Below are 22,364 nucleotides of genomic sequence, written 5' to 3'. Positions count from 1 at the left end.
ACTCCCCACATCACTTTGCTGGTGTGTGTCTGCATGGGTGGATTTTGTTTTACTTGCCCTGCCACACACAAAAGTGCAGTCTGCTCCCTCTCCCTTGCTCATAGCCATTGCAAATGGAGGCTTGGTGGGCACAGAGCCAGCAAGCCCCACCCCTGCCAGTGCCCCACCCTTGCAGTAACACTGCTCAGTGCACAGTGGATCCTCTCACACCATTAGCAGTTACTCTTGCTTGAGGGGCACAGAGAAGGCACCCAGTCCTGTGCCAGCCAAAACCCCACCCCCAAGCCAACACCACCTCCAATGCAACCATGCACAGTCTCCAGCAGGGGCCCTGCCTCTTCACAAACTTCATTGCCTTGCCACTGTAGTGAATGCCTGCAGGGAAGCAGGCACCCCTGCATCTGCCAGCACTCTGCTGCAGCTGCTGTACCTCAGTTCCCCCAGCACAGTGAACTGCAAACCTTGAGCAGCTAGAGAACAAAGTTGGGGCCCAATACAAGTCCCCCAGAGTTACAGCACACAGTCCAGGAGTTGGGAGCTGAGTGGTGGCTCTCTAAAATCTACCAGAAACGAAGCCAGTTGACTAAATCTACCTTATACCACAAACACTCAAGGTCATCAAACAGGATAAAAAAAAAAATCCAAAGGTCAACAACCTCAAAGACTGCAGGACACAAAGATGAGAAAGAATCAGTGCAATAACGCTGAAAATTCAAAAAGCCAGTGTGTCTTCTTTCCTCCAAATGACCACATCACCTTTCCAGCAAGCATTCAAAATTGGACTGAGATGGCTGAAATGACAGAAATAGCATTCAGAATATGGATAGGAATGAAGATCATTGAGCTAAAGGAGTACATTGAAACCCAACAAAAGGAAAATAAAAATCACAGTAAAGTAACTCAGGAGCTGACAGACAAAATAACCAGTATAGAAAACAACATAACTGACCTGATAGAGCAGAAAAACATACTACAAGAATTTCATAATGCAATTGCAAGTATTAATAGCAGAACAGACCAAGCAGAGGAAGGAGTCTCAGAGCCTGAAGACTGGCTTTCTGAAATAAGACAGGCAGACAAGAATAGAGAAAAAAGAATGAAAAGGAATAAACAAAACCTCCAAGAAACATGGGATTATGTAAAGGCATCAAATCTACAACTGACTGGTTGTCCCTGAAAAAGATAGGGAGAATGGAAACAACTTGGATAAATTATTTTAGGATATCATCAATGAGAACTTCCACAACTTATCTAGAGAGACCAACATTCAAATTCAGGAAATGTAGAGAACTCCAGTAAGATACTTCACAAGAAGATCATCCCAAGACACATAGTCATCAGATTCTCCAAGGTTAACATGAAAGAAAAATGTTAAAGGCAGCTAGAGAGAAAGGTCAGGTAACCTACAAATGGAGGCCCATCAGACTAACAGCAGACCTCTCAGCTGAAATCCTGCAAGACAAAAGAGATTTAGGGCCAATATTCAACATTATTAAATAAAAGAAATTTCAACCCAGAATTTCATATCTGACCAAAGTAAGCTTATAAGTGAAAAAGAAATAAGATCCTTTTCAGACAAACAAATGCTGAGGAAATTTGGTACTACCAGACTTGCCTTATGAGAGCTCCTGAAGGAAGCACTAAATATGGAAAGAAAAAACTATTACTAGCCATGACAAAAACACACTGAAATACACAGGCCAGTGACACTACCAAGCAACCACATAAACAAGTCCACAAAATAACCAGCTAACATCATGATGGCAGGATCAAATCCACACATATCAATACTAACTTTAAACGTAAATGAGCTAAAAGCCCCAATTAAAAGACTCAGAGTGACAAGCTGGATAAAGAACCAAAACCCAATGGTATGCTGTCTTCAAGAGACCCATCTCACAAGCAATGACACACATAGGCTCAAAATAAAGAAATGGACAAAAATCTACCAAGCAAACAAAAAAAAGAAAAAAGCAGAAGTTGCAATCCTAGTTTCTGAAAAAACAGACTTTAAACCAACAAAGGCCAAAATGACAAAGAAGGGCATTACATATGGTAAAAGGTTCGATTCAACAAGAAGATCTAACTATCCTAAATATATATGCACCCAACACAGGGTGTTATGCCCCCTATGCACATAAGCTAGAAAATCTAGAGGAAATGGATAAATTCCTGGACACATATACCCTCCCAAGGCCAAGCCAGGAAGAAATTAAATCCCTGAATAGACAAATAACGAGTTCTAAAATTGAGGCAGTAACACATAGCCTACCAACCAAAAAAAGCTGGGGACCAGATGGATTCACAGCTGAATTCTAGCAGATGTACAAAGAACTGTTACCATTCCTACTGAAACTATTCCAAAAAATTGAGGAGGAAAGAATCCTCCCTAACTCATTCTATGAGGCTGGCATCATCCCTACACCAAAACCTGGCAGAGACCAAAAAAAAAAAAAAATCAGGGCAATAACCTTCATGAACACTGATGCAAAAATCCTCAACAAAATACTGGCAGAGAGAATCCAGGAGCACATCAAAAAGCTTATCCACCACAATCAAGTAGGGCTTATCCCTAAGATTAAAGTTTGGTTCAACATACACAAATCAATAAATGTAATTCATCACATAAACTGAACTAATATAAAAACCACATGATTATTTCAAAAGATGCAGAAAAGGCTTTTGATAAAATTAAACATCACTTCATGTTAAAAACTCTCAATAAACTAGGTTTTGAAGGAACATACCTCAAAATAATAAGAACCATCTATGACAAACCCACAGCCAACATAAATATTGAATGGGCAAGAGCTGGAAGCATTTCCCTTGAAAATCGGCAGAAGACAAGGATGCCCTCTCTCACCAATCCTATTCAACATAGTATTGTAAAACCTGGCCAGGGCAATCAGGCAAGAGAAAGAAATAAAGGGCATCCAAATAGAAGGACAAAGAGTCCATCTATCCGTGTTTCCAGATGGCACAATCCTCTCATCTCAGCCCCATCATCTCAGCCCAAAAGTTTCTTAAGCTAATAAACAACTCCAGTAAAGTCTTAGGATACAAAATCAAAGTGTAAAAATCACTAGCATTCCTATACCACAAAACAGTCAATCCATAAGCCAAATCAGGAATGTAATCCCATTTACAATTGCTACAAAAAGAATAAAATACCTAGGAATACAGCTAACAAGGGAGGTGAAAGATCCCTACAAGGAGAACTACAAAACACTGCTCAAAGATATCAAAAATGACATGAACAAATGGAAAAACATTCCATGTTCATGGATAGGAAGAATCAATATTGTTAAAATGGCCATACTGCCCAAACCAATTTATGGGTTCAATGCTATTCCTATTAAACTACCATTGAGATTCTTCACAGAACTAGAAAAAAACCATTTTAAAATTCCTATGGAACCAAAAAGACCCCAAATAGCCAAAATAATCCTAAGCAAAATGAACAAAGCTGGAGGAATCATGCTGCCCAACTTCAAACTATACTACATGGCTACAGTAATCAAAATAGCATGCTATTTGTACAAAAACAGACACATAGACCAATGGAACAGAATAGAGAACCCAGAAACAAAGCTGCATACCTAAAACTATCTGATCTTCAACAAACCTGACAAAAACAAGCAATGGGGAAATGATTACTTATTAAGCAAATGGTGCTGGAACAACTGGCCAGCCATATGTAGAAGATTGAAATTGGACCCCTTCCTTACACCATCTACAAAAATTAACTCAAGATGGATTAAAGACTTAAATGTAAAACTGAGAACTATAAAAACCCTGGAAGACAACCTAGGTAATACCATTCAGGACATAGTCACAGTCAAAGATTTCATGACAAAGATGTCAAAAGCAACTACAACAAAAGCAAAAGTTGATAAATGGCATCTAATTAAACTAAAGAGCTTCTAAAAGCAAAAATAAACTATTAGTAGAGTAAACAGATAACCTACAGAATGGGAGAAAAAATTTTGCAAACTATCAGTCTGGACAATGGTCTAATATCCAGCATCTATAAGGAATGTAAATAAATTTACAAGAAAAAAACAAATAACCCCATTAAAAAGTTGGCAAAAGACAAGATTAGATGCTTTTCAAAAGAAGACATACATGTGGCCAAAAATCATGGAAAAAAGCTCAGCATCACTAATCATTACAGAAATTCAAGTCAAAACCACAATGAGACACCATCTCACACCAGTCAGAATGGCTATCATTAAAATGTCAAAAAATAGATCATGGCAAGGTTGTGGAGAAAAAGAAATGAGTATACACTGTTGGTGGGAGTATAAATTAGTTCAACCATTTTGGAAGACAGTGTGGCAATTCCTCAAAAACCTAAAGACAGAAATGTCATTTGACCCAGCAATCCCACTACTGGGTATATATTCAAAGGAATATAAATCATTCTGTTATAAAGACACATGCATGCATGTGTTAATTGCAGCACTGTTCAAAAAGCAGAGACATGGAATCAAACTAAATGCCCATCAATGATAGAGTGGATAAAGCAAATTTCATACACATATACCATGGAATACTATGCAGCCATAAAAAGAATAAGATCATGTATTTTGCAGGGACATGGATGGAGCTGGAGACCATTTTCCTTAGCAAACTAAAGTAGGAACAGAAAACCAAATATTGCATGTTCTCACTTATAAGTGGCAGCTAAATGATAACACATGGTCACACAGAGGGGAACAACACACACTGGGGCCTATGGGAGAGTAAAAAGTGGGAGGATGGAAATCGGGAAAAATAACTAATTGGTACTAGGCTTCATATCTGAGTGATGAAATAATCTGTGCAGCAAACCCCTATGACACAGGTTTACTTATGTAACAAACTTGCACATGTATCCATGAACTTAAAAGTTAAAAAAACACAAAAAATTATAACAAATTTTTTTAAAAAGATAAATGTTTGAGGTAATGTATATCCTAATTACCCTGATTAGATCATTATACATTCTATACATATATCAAAACATCACATGTACACCCAAAAAATGTACAATTGTAATATAATCAATTAAAAAATTATATAAAATTCAAAAAGGCATTTATTGATATGAAGTTTTAAAAATCAATTGTATAGCTATATACTTACAGTGAACAATTAGAAAATAAAATTTTATTGTGATACCAATTATGATAGTATCAAATATCAGATACCTATAAATAAATGTAATCAAAAGTGCAAGACTTCAAAACGCAAAACTATAAAACATTGTTGAGACAAATCAGAGTGTTAAGTAAATGGAAAAATCTATCACAGTCATAGATCGAAGATTCATTATTAAAATCTATGTAATTCACTAAAAAGCCATTGGAAGTGTCTGTCTCTATGTGTGTTTATGCATGTAAAAGTTGATAAGTTAATTAGAACGTTTATATAGGAGTACAGAAGGCCAAGAAAAGCAGCAACAGACTTTTAGATAGCAAGACTTACTGTAATGTTATAGTAATTAAAACAATTTAGTTTACATTGCTATGGATTTGTATAGCTAGACCGATGGATCACGACAAAGAGCCTGGGAATAGACTCAATACATATCAAAAACAATATCGTAGATCAGATGAAAATTTGAACTATCGATGAATGGTCCTGGATCAATGGGCCATCCATATGGAACAAACCAAGCTGGATCTCCACCTCGCACCCAATACAGAAATAAAACCCAAATAGATTAGGAAATAAAATGCACAAAGCAAAACACAGCAGATTAGTTTATGGACTCAAAGTATGTACAGTTTTTTTTTTTTTTTTTACAAAAAGCACCAGAAGCATTAACTATGAAGGAAAAGATAGGCATATTTGAGTATTTTACAGAAAAAATACTATGTAAACGATACCACAGAAAAATGAAAATGAAAGCCAATGATTGAAAAAAATTAGAGTAATCCTCACAATGGGTTAATACGCAAATTTATAAAGAACTATTATAAATCAAAATATAAAAGACCAACAATACAATAGAAAATAGGCCAAGCATATAATCAGACAAGATATAGAAGGAGGAATGTAAAGGTTTGTAAATTAAATATATGAATAGATGATTACTCCACTAGCAGTTGAGGAAATATAAATTAAGAAAATAATGAAATTTCTTATCCATCATATCAGCAAAAAAGTAAATCTAATATCAAGTACTAGCAAATCTAATATCAAGTATTGGTAATTATGAAAGAACAATGATTTTGAACATTGCTGGTAAGCATGTAAAATAGAAGAGCCTCTTTAGAGGGGTACTTGACAATAAAGATGTTTATAACCTATAGCCTAGCAATTCCACTTCCATGTGTTCTCCTTAAACAAATTTTGCACATTGTATAAGGAGACACATACAGGGTTGTTCACTGTATCACTATTCATTTATAATAGTAAAACAAAAAAGTAACTAAAACCACTTAATTTAAAAAACCGGATAAATTGTGGTTCATTAGTACAAAATACTGTTGAGCATTTAAAATGAATGCATTAGAATGACATTTATCAACATAGAGAAACTTCCAAAAACTATGTTTAATGAAAACGGCAAGCATTTTAACACAAAACAGTAGTATATTTGTATACTTATATATAATACAAGTATAATAAAAATACAAAATTATACATGGTAATAATAATTTCAGAAATTTGGTAACTTCTGATAGAAAGAAAGAGGTAAGGAGAGAGGAGGTTAGCTATATCCGTAATGACTTCTTTATCAAAATCAGTAAAAGCAAGCAGGATCTGAAAGATGACAAAATGTTAATATCTGCTTCATTTTATTGAGTGTTTTTATATTATTTTATGTATATATGAAATTTCCCTAATTTAAAATTTAAAAATTTAAATAACTTTAATTCATTTGAAACTTTAGTGTAAAATATGAAGTAGTAGAATAACATAGTTTTTTCCAAATGGTTAGCAAGTTGTGCCAATATCATCTATTGAATAAGTCATTCCTTTCTAATTTTAAATGCTATCATTTCCATATAATAAATTTTTATATGCTTGGGTTTATCTCTGGACTTCAATTTCTGTTTCACTGATCTGTTTATCCTAATGACAGCCTCCCATAATTTTTTTTTTTTTTTTTTGAGACGGAGTCTCACTCTGTCACCCAGGCTGGAGTGCAGTGGTGCTATTGTGGCTCACTGCAACCTCTGCCTCCCAGGTGCAAGCAATTCTCCTGCCTCAGCCTCCTGAGTAGCTGGGACTACAGTTGCACATCACCATGCCCGGCTAATTTTTGTATTTTAGTAGAGATAGGGTTTCTCCGTGTTGCCCAGGCTGGTCTCGAACTCCTGAGCTCAGGCAATCCGCCTGCCTTGGCCTCCCAAAGTGCTGGGATTATAGGCATGAGCCACCACGCCCGGCCCTCCCAATAATTTTGATAATTGTAGTTTCATGATATGTTTCAATTTATATTATGGCAAATCTCTAGTGAATGTTTTCCTTTTAAGATTTATTTGGTTTCAATCACACTCAGTGACCTTTTCTTATCTTTTATGGTTATTTTCTTTCATAATTCATTTTGTTTATGCTTCCTAACTATGTTTTAAAATTTTTTTTATAATATACAACATTTCCTTAAAATATTTTCATGTTTTTCCTTCTTTATTTAGTAATTTCCATATCATTCATCCTAGTTTTATATTACAAATGGTTATATTTAAACTTCAAAATGAATTTGAGTCCATAACTTAGGTATGAGTAGTTTTTATTATGAATGATGTCAGTAACTCCTTTGAGACTAATGCTTGGCACTTAACCTCCTCTGATAATACAGAAGGTTTATAACTCAGTGGTGAAAAGCTGTTTGGAGTACGTCTGATAACAGGTTCTAATCATATGGCACCATGTACAAAGGTTGGTGTGAAATGGGCAAAACTACACAGGAGTTTAGGATGAATCAGCCTTGGTGTCATGACATATCAAAGGTTATATAGATAATATGGTATGGGGCTGAGTTGGGGATAAAATCTAGATCTCTATTTGTTCAACCAATCAGCTCCTTTACTTCGGAGCCATATTCCCAGTTTTTATATTACCTATTGGGAGTGCAACCTGATTCCCAGCATTGTGGAAAGAAATGCTGGAGTTTCAAGCCTACTTCTTACTATGTGATTTATCATCTTTCTGAGCCTGTTATTTGTAGGGAGGAAAATCATACCCATCTGGTAGAGTTCTTAGAATTAAATATAATTGCCCAGACAATGTGTTCAGGGAACAATAAAAGACTACATATATATGTACATAATGTACATATATATGTACATGAACCTATACATCTATATAAACTACATACAATTCATAGATATGTTGCATATATATGTATAGCTTCATGTAAATATATATGAATATGTACATGTGTGTATAGACACATATGTATACATATATGTCCATATATGTATGTAAGGTTATAGAGAGACAGATCATATGTATGATTAAGTCTCCTGCCCATGAAGAACCAAAAAGTTGCCACCTAAAGTCTTCAAAAAATGCTGAACAATCCTGGGCCTCATATATCAAAAGCATGGAGTCTGGATAATCACTATGTGAAAAATGAATCCTTATCTATTATAAGTTGATGTTGAAGAGTCACAGGGAACCAACAAAGTTTGTTAATTAGCTGCACCTGTGTCTTGTTAACTGGAAATTGTCAGAATCTTCACACAGATACTGCAGTCTGACAGAGATGGTAAAAAAAAATGGCTTGCAGATTGCACATTAGAAGATTCTTCTCCCTCACTGAAAACTTGTGAGAAGGCAGCCAAAAGAGGTAAAAGGGGAATGGAGCAAAACATTCTCATCAAGGGGAGTTTAGCATATCAAACAAGGGCATTTGCAACATGACAGAAAGAAGAAAAAGATCTTTCAGGGAGACTCTTTCGTCTCCCTACTCAAAATAAATATCCACCAAGATACAGACCAAAAAAAAGCCTCTCTTTTCCTCAATCTGACAGCATTTCCTACATGGAATTTTGTTCTAAATTTTAGCACTAATTCAAAACATATTCATTTAATCATAATTTTAATATTTATTAAATAAACAGTTATGGGGTTCCCACTCTGCTATGTGCTGAGATTATATAAATTAATAAGACTGGGCCCTTTGCCCTTAAGTGAGGAAAGTAAACCTGTAAAACACACACACACACACACACACACACACACGCTAAGGCAGAGTCTGTAGCCAGCCTAAGGGAAGGAGAGGTGAATTTTTACTGAGGAATAAGGACTGGCCAGGCAGGAGAGAACACATGGAAGACGTTTCAGTCAGAGGGAGCAACAAGAACAAAGGCTAAGTGGTAATTCTGGGGCTGAGTAGGGCAAGAGATCAGACTGTGTCATTAAGACATATGAGCATGTTAAAAAGTTTTAACTTTCACTGAAAGCAATATGAAGGGCCTATTGAAGGGTTTTAATTGTAGGTGTGAAAGGTTCAGATCTGTGTTTCAGAAAAAGCAACTAAGGCTGCACTGAATGACTGTTCCAGGGTTTATACTGGTCTCTGTAGAGTCAGCTGAATAAGTAAATGCTCCACTCTGAGGAAACTCATACTGTTATGGAGAAAACAAGCAAGTAAACAAGTTATTGCAAACCCAGTGTCATCAATGCAAAAATAGAAGAATATGTCAAGAACTCTTGGAGCTTTGGGTATAGTACACAGAGGACAGTGATCACATCTGCCTGAATGGGAAGAGTATACTTTCTTTTGAGCCACTTCCCAAAAGATGATGTGCAGTTCTGAGTCAAATCACTTTGAAATTAGTACCATAGTGCATTTCCCCTCCTAGTTGTGGCTATGTATGGTTTGTAAGATGACTGAGATCAGGGCCAAATCCTTCACATCTTTTGTAACTGCAAAGTAGGTACTGACAGGGCTGAAGTCAGAGTGTATGTATTAGTCTGTTTTCACACTGCTGATAAAGACATACCCAAGGCCAGGCACGGTGGCTCACGCCTATAATCCCAGCACTTTGGGAGGCCAAAGCAGGCAGATCACGAGGTCAGGAGGTTGAGACCATTCTGGCTAACACAGTGAAACCCTGTCTCTACTAAAAATACAAAAAATTAGCCGGGCATGGTGGCACACACCTGCAGTCCAAGCTACTCGGGAGGCTGAGGCAGGAGAATCACTGGAACCCGGGAGGTGGAGGTTGCAGTGAGCTGAGATCACACCACTGCACTTCAGCCTGGGCAACACAGTGAGACTCTGTCTCAAAAAAAAAAAAAAAAAAAAAGACATACCCAAGACTGGGTAATTTATAAAGAAAAAGACGTTTAATGGACTCACAGTTCCACGTGGCTGGGAGGCCTCACAATCATGGTGGAAGGCAAAAGGCACATCTTACATGGCAGCAGGCAAGACAGAATGAGAGCCAAGAGAAAGGGGAAACCCCTTATAAAAACCATCAGATCTCATGAGACTTATTCACTACCACAAGAACAGCATGGGGGAAACCACCCCCATTATTCAATTATTTCCCACCGGGTCCTTCCCATAACACATGGGAATTATGAGAGCTACAATTCAAGATGAGATTTGAGTGGGGACACACCCAAACCATATCACTGTATATTAAATAAAATCTGATTTAATAGGCTTTCTTTAAACCTATTATTTATTAAACAGGTTCTTCTTCCTGGGTGATGGGAAAGTCAAGGATAATAAATAGAAAACCAGCCGAATGGACGGCTTCAATCCTAGGCCAACCTATAATGCACCCCATGAATGAATTTCCACCTATACTCACTTCATGTTTCCCCCGCACAGAAGTGCTACAGAGTTAATAGGACAGATGAAATAACAGGTATATACATCTTTTTTTTTTAATGTGCTATTCATCAGGCACAGGGGAAGAAGCTATAGGTTTTCTCAGTGCTTCTGAAATTCTCAAACAGGAATGCATAGGTTTCTAAACTCAAGCAAAACCAAAATTCCTTTCCTTTTTTTTTTTAAACACACACACACACACACACACACACACACACACACACACAAATACAAGATCTCACTCTATTGCACAGGCTGGAGTGCAATCGTGTGATCATAGCTCATGCAGCTTTGAACTCCTGGGCTCAAGTGATCCTCCTGCCTCAGACTCCCAAGTAACTGGAATTATAAGTACAAGCACAGTGCTTTGCCTTCCTTTTAAAAATTTCTTCAGTACATCCCTTGAGGGGGCCTTTTTACCTGCTGCATGATTTCTCACACTGCTACCCACTTCTGGCTTCCATTAGGTATATACTTCTATTGGCTTTTGTTATCATTTTATAATAAAATGAGGAAGGATTTGAGTCCTAGATTACCGGTGGCACAGCCTTTTCTTGATGAGACATTTAATGATAGTCTATTTTCTTATAAATGCATACAAATCATATGTGCTAGACTGAAAATTGTTCAGAACTATTCTGCTTACTCTGTATCCATATTCTTTATACTACGATTTTGCTGCTCCTCCCATCAAAAGGTGACCCCTTTGAATTTGGGCTGATCTTGTGGTTGGTTTTGCCCAATACAAACTGGTAAAACAATGGTACAGCAGCTTTAAGCCAAGACCTCAAGAAGCCTTGTGTAGTTCCATATTCTCTTTGAAATCCTACTATCAGCATTTGATCAAATCTAGGGTAGGGTGACAGTGAATGAGACCACATTGACTAAAGCCCAATGATCCCAACTGAATCCATCTTAGACCAACATATAGACAGTTGACTTCCAAATATATGAGAGCACCCAGACAAGATCAGCAGATTAATCTATAGTTGATCACTAATACAGAAAACCATCCGGTTGGCCCGTGGACTTACAAGCATTAATAAATGTTTCCTGTCTTAAGCCACTGGTTTTTGGTGTGCTTTGTTATTGAAAGAAATCAAAATATTTTATCCAAAAATATATTTCTTTGACATATTTTAAGATGGCTGTTCAAAGAGCCAACAAATAGAAATAACCCTGTAAAGCTGTATTTTGTGTGGGAAATCTGTGTCTGTAAAGAATTTGAATTGATACAACCAGGCCTTTCCTTGCCCAGATCCAGAAAAGATTAACTGAGAGTCTGACACCTTTAAAGGTTTGATAATAACATTTACCATCTATTCTCTCTGAAGGCTACTACCTGTGAGGTTTCATTTACATAAAAGATCATGTTGCTAGTCAAGTCCCCTCTTCTTTCTCTTCCATAAGCTGTCTTGCCACCGTGTCCTGATTTACCACCATAACCTGTTTTGGCCATGCTCTGAGCTCCCATTCTTCCTATAAGCTCAAGGTGGTATATAACGTTCTGCATCCCATTGGGCGTTAGGGTAATCATTTTGTGATTTTTCCTCTATGTACACGTTAATAAATTTATAATCCTTTTCTCTGATTAATCTGCCTTTTGTGAGTTGATTTTTCAAAGAAGCTTTAGAGAGTGAAGGGGAAGTTTTCCTTTAATCCCTACAATTTTGGCACTGTGAGGAGAATACCAAAACACTACTCTTCTTGAACCTGCAGTTAAGGGAACCTAGGACCTCATAAACTGATGAAAGAATATGAATTTCTTAACAGCCAGACTCCAACCTCTCTCTGTGCAATCTGGTCAAGCAGATGGTAAAAATCAATGTTTGTCTCTTTTTCCTCTGCAAAATTTTGATTAATGGGAGAAAAGGATTTCTGTGACTAGTCTTGGGGATAGTGACTCTGGTGTACTTTTTGGTGCTTTCTGGCATGAATATTCATATTGTTTGGTCTCTCTTCTCCCAGAAATAGTTTTTCCTTGTCCTTGTTTTTCTGTGCTGTTCTGTCATAAAGAGGGGTAGTGAGTGAGATTCCCTCTCATCTTGTTTTATGTCCTTGAAAGCTTCCTTGTGACCAAGTAGGAGCTCTCTCTCTTGGTTTCCACCATCTGGGGGGCATGATTTTCAGGTCATGTCAGGTGGCCAGTCTCAAATTGGCTGGGTACCCAAACACACTGTTTATTCCAAGCATGTTAAGCTCTCAGGGGGATATATTTTTTTTCCTCAACCTTTGTTGTTTGGTTAGTTCTGGGAAAGTCTAATCCTAGGAGGCTCTACATGTTGTTACAAATTAACAGGTCTGTCACTGGTGGCTTCTCACAAATTCATGGGTTACATAAACACCAACCTCAACTGTCTGTGACAAGATCCTTTTGCCTACTCCTGGGAGTAAAATTTTTTGTGTGGTTGGGGGATCTTTAGGATTGCCTCTTCAATTCCCTCTCTAGAAAACACCTATTTTTCTAAACCTAGAAAATTACATCCTGGGCTTTCCATAAAGAAGTTATTAGACTGAGTCACTACTGGAATAAGTACATCATTGGAAATTCTAATTATCAATAGCAAAAAGACAGGTCCTTTAAATTTGACTCCTGAATTTTAAAAAAGGAGAGATTTCTTATTCCAAACAATTGATGAGAATATCAAACTAAAATAAAAACATAATAGTGCCATGATTAGTCTTAAAATTCTCTTGACAAAATTAAAGAACAAAAATCTAAACTAAAATAAAGTTAAAGTCCTTTGAAAGCTCAAACTGCCAACTGTGGGTTTCCTATGGGATTTGCAATGAAGGCTACTCCACCTTGTAGTCTAGTAGTTAAAATTCCACACTTTCACTGCCATGGCCTAGGTTCAATTCTTAGTCAGAGAACCAGTCTCTTTCAGTTGATATTTATGTAACTTTTGATTTTTGAAGGTAACTATTGATTAATCCTGTCCTTCCATGAGCAGCTTTTGATTTCTTATATTCTTCCATCTATGGGGACATATGGGACTTTTGGGACTTTGTGTATAGATGGTCAGTTAAGAAGCTAAGACCCCAGAAAATATGGCCAGACAGATGTGGGTTGTACACCACTTGCACATAAAACTTTCCTTTCTGTAAACTCTCTTTGGGGTGGTTCTAGATCTTATGAGGTAGAAGGGTACTTTCAATTTAAAAAAAATTCAAAAGCCAGAAATTTCAGCTGTTTGTCCTGGCTAAAATCTGATAAGAGATTTCAAAGCGTTGTGTTTTCTCTAAGAGCTCCATAGTTCAAAGTCAACTCAATTAAAAGATAGCACACACACACACACATACATATACATATCTAAAATACTTTTGACGTTCTCTCTTTTCCGATTCTGTTTTTAGATTTCTTAGTTGACTAAAACTCTTTTTAAATTATGTATTTGGTCTGTCTGTTCACTTCCTTTCTTAGAAAATATTCTACCATTTACTTTTATTCCTCCCTACCCCTCCTTCTTCTCCATTTTTGGTACCACATAAAAAATCTAAAAGAGATTTCCAATGACTCAGACCTCTTAAAAAACGCAGAAAAAGGTACCCTTTCACCTCATTTGTGGGGCTTCTATTTTCCTTCTAGTTTCAAGAGTCATGGAAAGGACACTCTCAGGTCTAAAACTCTGCTGTCTTTTATAATGCATTATTTCATCTCTTTGGCTTTTGAGGGTACCAAAAGTTACTTGATGCTGTGACAGAAAACTTGGCCTTTGAGTGTACAATGGATGTCAGGTCACTGGTGAGAACTACAGTTTTGGAAGTGGCTGGCATTGGTACAATGAATGTTACTTGTTACATTGTCACAATAATGTTATTACTACAGGAGGCCACTCATTTCTTTGTGCACTTAGTTTTAAAAACATGCAGTTTAACTACTTAGAAAACTGTCTTTATAACCGAGTAAAATATAAAACTGTTGTGTAGCCCAGTCTCATGGTGTTTCCCTCTTTTTGGAGACCCAGGATTCAGTGTAAAAATAAAATCCTTGATTTTAAAAAATCTAAATTCTCTGCTACCTAGCTGTGTCTAATTTTCATCTATCTAAATTATTAGGCTCTAAACATGACAAATGATAACAATTTAAATTATTGGGCCATGTTCCTTAATGGGCTCCACCCTGAGCACAGTGGTCCAATTAAAAAACAAAGACTAAATTAAAAATTACTTATCCAAATAAAATTAGTCTTCTTATAAAATCCAGTGGTAAATTCCTATGATTTTATGTTACCTTGACAAATGTTTTTAATCTTCTTCTGTCTAACACACCTAAACTTTTTATTTAAAAAGTTAAAATTGTCTCTGTACTTTACATATATATTTACTACCCTGTTTTCTCTAAATCTCAGTAAGGGGCTTTGGCTATGTGTGACAGATAAACATTAACATTTCCCATTTAAAAAGACACAGTTTAAATCCAGCTATCCTTTTATACTAGTGACTTATACCAATCTCATAACTAAAATTTTAAAATAAAAACTGTAAAGTCTTTATGTCTGTCTATATACACACACGTGTATATGTCTGTTTATACACTATCTGATACCATTGACTTATAAATAAATACTCATTAATTAACCAGCCTAATACTTGTCAAGTTCATATAATTTTAATAATCTATAGTAAATAAAGATAATTTACAAATTGTTAGTAAAATAAAATGCATCCTAAGAATTTAGTTTACACATTTTTCCTGGGTATATTAGTCAAGACGAGTTTATACTGTCTCTACTAGATGTTTTAAAGTTATAAATGTGTTACTTCCATAATATTTTCAAATACTTAATTTGTCTGCGAGCTTATGTCTTCAGATGTGAGCCTTTAAATCCTAAGGTCTAGAGAAGTGGCTATGGCAAGGCTGGGGACACTCTTGGGCAGTATTCTCACAGGCCCAGAGCAGTGCCTCCTGGCTGTGATGGAAAAAGTTAGATCCACCAGACATTGTCTTCATTACTCTAACTTTGGTCATTGGCTCTAAATCTGGCACATGATTAAAATTACCCACTTCCTAGTTTTTTCACCAAAAAATAAGGGTTACTGAGAGTTAACATTATAACTAATATACATAATAATTAAAACTACTAAATATAAAATAGTCTGTATAAAGAGTATATTAAAAATAAAAACATTTTTATAAAAGAATGTAAACGTGGTTTTTGTTAAAAAATAATTTTGTCTAGTTTATAAATTTTTGTTACTTTCAATAAAAAATAAAACTAAATATAAAAAATTTAAAAATTATAAGGTTATACAAGAGTTTAACAAAATCATTTGGGTATATTCAAAACTCATTAAAATTAAATTTGTAAGATTTTATTAAAATTAAATGTAATATTAATAATGTAATATGAAGGAAAAATCTAATTTTCTATTTTAAGTAACATTTTCATACAATATTTTATTTATTTATTTATTTATTCATTATTATTATACTTTAGGTTTTATGGTACATGTGCGCAATGTGCAGGTTAGTTACATATGTATACATGTGCCATGCTGGTGCGCTACACCCACCAACTCATCATCTAGCATTAGGTATATCTCCCAATGCTATCCCTCCCCCCTCCCTCCACCCCACAACAGTCCCCAAAGTGTGATGTTCCCCTTCCTGTGTCCATGTGTTCTCATTGTTCAATTCCCACCTATGAGTGAGAATATGCGGTGTTCGGTTTTTTGTTCTTGCGATAGTTCACTGAGAATGATGATTTCCAATTTCATCCATGTCCCTACAAAGGACATGAACTCATCATTTTTTATGGCTGCATAGTATTCCATAGTGTATATGTGACACATTTTCTTAATCCAGTCTGTCATCGTTGGACATTTGGGTTGGTTCCAAGTCTTTGCTGTTGTGAATAATGCCGCAATAAACATACGTGTGCATGTGTCTTTAAAGCAGCATGATTTATAGTCCTTTGGGTATATACCCAGTAATGGGATGGCTGGGTCAAATGGAATTTCTAGTTCTAGATCCCTGAGGAATTGCCACACTGACTTCCACAAGGGTTGAACTAGTTTACAGTCCCACCAACAGTGTAAAAGTGTTCCTATTTCTCCACATCCTCTCCAGCACCTGTTGTTTCCTGACTTTTTAATGACTGCCATTCTAACTGGTGTGAGATGGTATCTCATTGTGGTTTTGATTTGCATTTCTCTGATGGCCAGTGATGGTGAGCATTTTTTCATGTGTTTTTTGGCTGCATAAATGTCTTCTTTTGAGAAGTGTCTGTTCATGTCCTTCGCCCACTTTTTGATGGGGTTGTTTGCTTTTCTCTTGTAAATTTGTTGGAGTTCATTGTAGATTCTGGATATTAGCTCTTTGTCAGATGAGTAGGTTGCGAAAATTTTCTCCCATTTTGTAGGTTGCCTGTTCACTCTGACGGTAGTTTCTTTTGCTGTGCAGAAGCTCTTTAGTTTAATTAGATCCCATTTGTCAATTTTGGCTTTTGTTGCCATTGCTTTTGGTGTTTTAGACATGAAGTCCTTGCCCATGCCTATGTCCTGAATGGTAATGCCTAGGTTTTCTTCTAGGGTTTAGATGGTTTTAGGTCTAACGTTTAAGTCTTTAATCCATCTTGAATTGATTTTTGTATAAAGTGTAAGGAAGGGATCCAGTTTCAGCTTTCTACATATGGCTAGCCAGTTTTCCCAGCAACATTTATTAAATAGGGAATCCTTTCCCCCTTGCTTGTTTTTCTCAGGTTTGTCAAAGATCAGATAGTTGTAGATATGCGGCGTTATTTCTGAGGGCTCTGTTCTGTTCCATTGATCTATATCTCTGTTTTGGTACCAGTACCATGCTGTTTTGGTTACTGTAGCCTTGTAGTATAGTTTGAAGTCAGGTAGTGTGATGCCTCCAGCTTTGTTCTTTTGGCTTACTATTGACTTGGCGATGCAGGCTCTTTTTTGGTTCCATATGAACTTTAAAGTAGTTTTTTCCAATTCTGTGAAGAAAGTCATTGGTAGCTTGATGGGGATGGCATTGAATCTGTAAATTACCTTGGGCAGCATGGCCATTTTCATGATATTGATTCTTCCTACCCATGAGCATGGAATGTTCTTCCATTTGTTTGTGTCCTCTTTTATTTCCTTGAGCAGTGGTTTGTAGTTCTCCTCGAAGAGGTCCTTCACATCCCTTGTAAGTTGGATTCCTAAGTATTTTATTCTCTTTGAAGCAATTGTGAATGGGAGTTCATTCATGATTTGGCTCTCTGTTTGTCTGTTATTGGTGTATAAGAATGCTTGTGATTTTTGTACATTGATTTTGTATCCTGAGACTTTGCTGAAGTTGCTTATCAGCTTAAGGAGATTTTGGGCTGAGACAATGAGGTTTTCTAGATATACAATCATGTCGTCTGCAAACAGGGACAATTTGAATTCCTCTTTTCCTAATTGAATACCCTTTATTTCCTTCTCCTGCCTAATTGCCCTGGCCAGAACTTCCAACACTATGTTGAATAGAAGTGGTGAGAGAGGGCATCCCTGTCTTGTGCCAGTTTTCAAAGAGAATGCTTCCAGTTTTTGCCCATTCAGTATGATATTGGCTGTGGGTTTGTCATAGATAGCTCTTATTATTTTGAGACACGTCCCATCAATACCCAATTTATTGAGAGTTTTTAGCATGAAGTGTTGTTGAATTTTGTCAAAGGCCTTTTCTGCATCTATTGAGATAAACGTGGTTTTTGTCTTTGGTTCTGTTTATATGCTGGATTACATTTATTGATTTGCGTATATTGAACCAGCCTTGCATCCCAGGGATGAAGCCCACTTGATCATGGTGGATAAGCTTTTTGATGTGCTGCTGGATTCGGTTTGCCAGTATTTTATTGAGGATTTTTGCATCAATGTTCATCAAGGATATTGGTCTAAAATTCTCTTTTTTGGTTGTGTCTCTGCCCGGCTTTGGTATCAGGATGATGCTGGCCTCATCAAATGAGTTAGGGAGGATTCCCTCTTTTTCTATTGATTGGAATAGTTTCAGAAGGAATGGTACCAGTTCCTCCTTGTACCTCTGGTAGAATTCGGCTGTGAATCCATCTGGTCCTGGACTGTTTTTGGTTGGTAAGATATTGATTAGTGCCACAATTTCAGCTCCTGTTATTGGTCTATTCAGAGATTCAAGTTCTTCCTGGTTTAGTCTTGGGAGGGTGTATGTGTTGAGGAAATTATCCATTTCTTCTAGATTTTCTAGTTTATTTGCATAGAGGTGTTTGTAGTATTCTCTGATGGTAGTTTGTATTTCTGTGGGATCAGTGGTGATATCCCCTTTATCATTTTTTATTGCATCTATTTGATTCTTCTCTCTTTTTTTCTTTATTAATCTTGCTAGCTGTCTATCAATTTTGTTGATCCTTTCAAAAAACCAGCTCCTGGATTCATTAATTTTTTGAAGGGTTTTTTGTGTCTCTATTTCCTTCAGTTCTGCTCTGATTTTAGTTATTTCTTGCCTTCTGCTAGCTTTTGAATGTGTTTGCTCTTGCTTTTCTAGTTCTTTTAATTGTGATGTTAGGGTGTCAATTTTGGATCTTTCCTGCTTTCTCTTGTGGGCATTTAGTGCTATAAATTTCCTTCTACACACTGCGTTGAATGCATCCCAGAGATTCTGGTATGTTGTGTCTTGGTTCTCGTTGGTTTCAAAGAACACCTTTATTTCTGCCTTCATTTCGTTATGTACCCAGTAGTCATTCAGGAGCAGGTTGTTCAGTTTCCATGTAGTTGAGCGGTTTTGAGTGAGATTCTTAATCCTGAGTTCTAGCTTGATTGCACTGTGATCTGAGAGATAGTTTGTTATAATTTCTGTTCTTTTACATTTACTGAGGAGAGCTTTACTTCCAACTATGTGGTCAATTTTGGAATAGGTGTGGTGTGGTGCTGAAAAAAATGTATATTCTGTTGATTTGGGGTGGAGAGTTCTGTAGATGTCTATTAGGTCGGCTTGGTGCAGAGCTGAGTTTAATTCCTGGGTATCCTTGTTGACTTTCTGTCTCGTTGATCTGTCTAATGTTGACAGTGGGGTGTTAAAGTCTCCCATTATTAATGTGTGGGAGTCTAAGTCTCTTTGTAGGTCACTCAGGACTTGCTTTATGAATCTGGGTGCTCCTGTATTGGGTGCATATATATTTAGGATAGTTAGCTCTTCTTGTTGAATTCATCCCTTTACCATTATCTAATGGCCTTCTTTGTCTCTGTTGATCTTTGTTGGTTTAAAGTCTGTTTTATCAGAGACTAGGATTGCAACCCCTGCCTTTTTTTGTTTTCCATTTGCTTGGTAGATCTTCCTCCATCCTTTTATTTTGAGCCTATGTGTGTCTCTGCATGTGAGATGGGTTTCCTGAATACAGCACACTGATGGGCCTTGAGTCTTTATCCAATTTTCCAGTCTGTGTCTTTTAATTGGAGCATTTAGTCCATTTACATTTAAAGTTAATATTGTTATGTGTGAATTTGATCCTGTCATTATGATGTTAGCTGGTTATTTTGCTCGTTAGTTGATGCAGTCTCTTCCTAGTCTCGATGGTCTTTACATTTTGGCATGATTTTGCAGTGGCTGGTACCGGTTGTGCCTTTCCATGTTTAGCGCTTCCTTCAGGAGCTCTTTTAGAGCAGGCCTGGTGGTGACAAAATCTCTCAGCATTTGCTTGTCTGTAAAGTATTTTATTTCTCCTTCACTTATGAAGCTTAGTGTGGCTGGATATGAAATTCTGGATTGAAAATTCTTTTCTTTAAGAATGTTGAATATTGGCCCCCACTCTCTTCTGTCTTGTAGGGTTTCTGACGAGAGATCCGCTGTTAGTCTGATGGGCTTCCCTTTGAGGGTAACCTGACCTTTCTCTCTGGCTGCCCTTAACATTTTTTCCTTCATTTCAACTTTGGTGAATCTGACAATTATGTGTCTTGGAGTTGCTCTTCTCGAGGAGTATCTTTGTGGTGTTCTCTGTATTTTCTGAATCTGAATGTTGGCCTGCCTTGCTAGATTGGGGAAGTTCTCCTGGATAATATCCTGCAGAGTGTTTTCCAACTTGGTTCCATTCTCCCCGTCACTTTCAGGTACACCAATCAGATGTAGATTTGGTCTTTTCACATAGTCCCACATTTCTTGGAGGCTTTGCTTGTTTCTTTTTATTCTTTTTTCTCTAAACTTCCCTTCTCGCTTCATTTCATTCATTTCATCTTCCATTGCTGATACCCTTCCTTCCATTTGATCGCATCGGCTCCTGAGGCTTCTGCATTCTTCACGTAGTTCTCGAGCCTTGGTTTTCAGCTCCATCAGCTCTTTTAAGCACTTCTCTGTATTGGTTATTCTAGTTATACATTCTTCTAAATTTTTTTCAAAGTTTTCAACTTCTTTGCCTTTGGTTTGAATATCCTCCCATAGCTCGGAGTAATTTGATCGTCTGAAGCCTTCTTCTCTCAGCTCGTCAAAGTCATTCTCTGTCCAGCTTTGTTCCGTTGCTGGTGAGGAACTGCATTCCTTTGGAGGAGGAGAGGCACTCTGCTTTTTAGAGTTTCCAGTTTTTCTGCTCTGTTTTTTCCCCATCTTTGTGGTTTTATCTACTTTTGGTCTTCGATGATGGTGATGTACAGATGGGTTTTTGGTGTGGATGTCCTTTCTGTTTGTTAGTTTTCCTTCTAACAGACAGGACCCTCAGCTGAAGGTCTGTTGGAGTACCCGGCCGGCCGCGTGAGGTGTCAGTCTGCCCCTGTTGGGGGGTGCCACCCAGTTAGGTTGCTCGGGGGTCAGGGTCAGGGACCCACTTGAGGAGGCAGTCTGCCCATTCTCAGATCTCCAGCTGCGTGCTGGGAGAACCACTGCTCTCTTCAAAGCTGTCAGACAGGGACATTTAAGTCTGCAGAGGTTACTGCTGTCTTTTTGTTTGTCTGTGCCCTGCCCCCAGAGGTGGAGCCTACAGAGGCAGGCAGGCCTCCTTGAGCTGTGGTGGGCTCCACCCAGTTTGAGCTTCCTGGCTGCTTTGTTTACCTAAGTGAGCCTGGGAAATGGCGGGCACCCCTCCCCCAGCCTTGCTGCCACCTTGCTGTTTGATCTCAGACTGCTGTGCTAGCAATCAGCGAGACTCCGTGGGTGTAGGACCCTCTGAGCCAGGTGAGGGCTATAATCTCCTCGTGCACCGTTTCCTAAGCCTGTCGGAAAAGCATAGTATTCGGGTGGGAGTGGCCCGATTTTCCAGGTGCTGTCTGTCACCCCTGGAAAGGGAACTCCCTGACCCCTTGCGCTTCCCGAGTGAGGCAATGCCTCGCCCCTCCTTTTGGCTGGGGCACGGTGCGCTCACCCACTGACCTGCGCCCACTGTCTGGCACTCCCTTGTGAGATGAACACGGTACCTCAGATGGAAATGCAGAAATTACTCGTCTTCTGTGTTGCTCACGCTGGGAGCTGTAGACCGGAGCTGTTCCTATTCGGCCATCTTGGCTCCTCCCCACTTTCATACAATATTAAAAAGATTTTTGTTCACTTTTTTTTTTTGAGATGGAGTCTCTCTCTGTCACCCAGGCTGGAGTGCAGTGGTGCGATCTTGGCTCACTGAAAGCTCCGTCTCCCAGTTCACGCCATTCTCCT

General features: G+C 37.6%; 1 protein-coding gene and 1 long non-coding RNA gene across 3 annotated transcripts in view; one reads left to right on the top strand and one right to left on the bottom strand.

Annotated features, from left to right (window-relative positions):
• Positions 1-22,364, bottom strand: part of AGBL4 (AGBL carboxypeptidase 4) — a 1,536,119-nt gene that overhangs the window by 743,670 nt on the left and 770,085 nt on the right. The window lies entirely within an intron of this gene.
• LOC129036960 (uncharacterized) lies at positions 8,683-11,846 on the top strand. Its single transcript, XR_008502700.1, has 3 exons — positions 8,683-8,788; positions 10,646-10,823; positions 11,623-11,846. It is a non-coding gene; the product is annotated as an uncharacterized LOC129036960 (long non-coding RNA).

The sequence above is a fragment of the Pongo pygmaeus genome, chromosome 1, assembly GCF_028885625.2.
Source record: "Pongo pygmaeus isolate AG05252 chromosome 1, NHGRI_mPonPyg2-v2.0_pri, whole genome shotgun sequence".
NCBI classification, from domain to species: Eukaryota; Metazoa; Chordata; class Mammalia; order Primates; family Hominidae; genus Pongo; species Pongo pygmaeus.
Note: the sequence above shows the minus strand (reverse complement) of the source record. Positions and strands in the feature narration are given on the sequence as shown.